The sequence below is a fragment of the Petaurus breviceps genome, unplaced genomic scaffold (assembly GCF_028583685.1).
Source record: "Petaurus breviceps papuanus isolate PSGF00001 unplaced genomic scaffold, PetGlider_PUasm1.0 140, whole genome shotgun sequence".
In the NCBI taxonomy this organism is placed as follows: domain Eukaryota; kingdom Metazoa; phylum Chordata; class Mammalia; order Diprotodontia; family Petauridae; genus Petaurus; species Petaurus breviceps.
In genome coordinates this window covers 19,497,478-19,499,008 of record NW_027185698.1, presented here as the reverse complement: position 1 = coordinate 19,499,008, position 1,531 = coordinate 19,497,478, and the positions used below count along the sequence as shown (strand labels likewise).

General features: G+C 44.0%; 1 pseudogene; it reads right to left on the bottom strand.

Moving 5' to 3' along the window:
• Nucleotides 1-373: 373 nt before the first annotated feature.
• LOC138151402 (ribonuclease H1 pseudogene) lies at nt 374-1,241 on the bottom strand (annotated as a pseudogene).
• Nucleotides 1,242-1,531: the final 290 nt, after the last annotated feature.

Here is a 1,531-nt window from a genome sequence, read left to right as displayed (position 1 = left end):
GCTCTTCTCACCTGGGGTCAATTAGAAGACAATTATTCATCATCATTATTATTTTACCTAATACTTTCTGAGTTTCTAAACAAAATTACTAACTCCTCAATTTCACAATCAAACTTCAATGCAAAAAAAAAAATGAGAACAATGTTGGGCAATAGTCAGCTATATCTACTTTATGCTGAAAATGCCAACAATTCCCAAAGATAAACAGATATTTTGGTCAGGGTAAAGTGAAGGGTAGTTTAACATACTGAACCCATACATCAACAGAAAACTACATAGTCTTCCCGATCAAATAAGAAGCCCAAGTCCACCTGCAATAGTTCATGTCTTGTAGGCAAATTTTCACACAAATAATGATTAAACAGCCCTTAGTTTACTCTTTAATTAGATTATAAAAATTTTGCTGTGTTGATTCTTGAGATTTTTTAGCTCCTCTTGCTAATCTATCAGCTTTTTCATTGCCTGCAAACAATGATCAGGGACATGCACCCATTTAATATCTATGCCTTGAAAAAGTGTATCAAGTTTAACAAAGTCTTTTTTGTTAATGACATCTTTTCCTGTGCTTGTTTCCCAGTCATTTTTCTTCCAGACTTTAACCCAACAGTTATACCATTTATAGTAAACATGCCATCTGTGTGGAGAACCAGCTTACTGATGTTTTGATTCCTGGCTGGTTCCATTGCTTTATAGGCAGCATGTATTTCTGCTCTTTGCTTTGTCTGTCACCCAGGAAGTCCATCACCCACATTTAGGGGACGGCCTGGCCCCCAATAAACACCAATGCCTGCTTGAGCTTTCCTCCTCCCATTACTGGAGCAGCAGACATCTGTGGAAGCCACAGCTGCATCACTCACGTAGGAAAATGTTTCTTTGCTGTATTTTGTTTTGTAAGCTTTGAGCAAAGTTCTTCTCTTCACATGATGACTCCCAGGGTCTCTTGTTTGGTTTCACTTTGGGGTCCCATGGGTCACTTTTCTTTTTCTGCTCTGTTGAACGATCAGGGCTTGCAGTATTTTGGACAAAGGCCCAAGCCTCACTCATCCTCAGTAGCAAACTTCTTGAACCGGGCAGCAGGAAATAGGTTCACTTGTGCTTGCCATTCACACCAGGTGTGGAACACGTCGGGTGTTGCGGCCCTTCTTCACGGCGTAGGACAGGTCGGCCCTCAGGCGATGCCCGCCACAGTGACCGAAGGCATCCGCGGTAATTCTGGGATCAGCGGCCCAGAGCCTCAGCATGGCCCACTCTGGGGCACAGCGGCCCCGCGCCCAGGGCCTGAGAGGACGGTGAGCTTTTGCCCAGGAGGCCGCTGTGACGTTCTCCTAGCCGACGCTCAGTACCAGCGATTGGCTGCGCCCGTCAGACTTCCGAAGTACGGTAGCTTTAAAGCGTGTGTAGTATTTATTACAGAGTTAAAAAAAAAAAAAAAAAAAGGAAGCAATGTGTGAAATGGAGATCCATGGTTTCGTATTGAATCCGCGTGTGTGTGTGTGTGTGTGTGTGTGTGTGTGTGTGTGTGTGTGCGCTC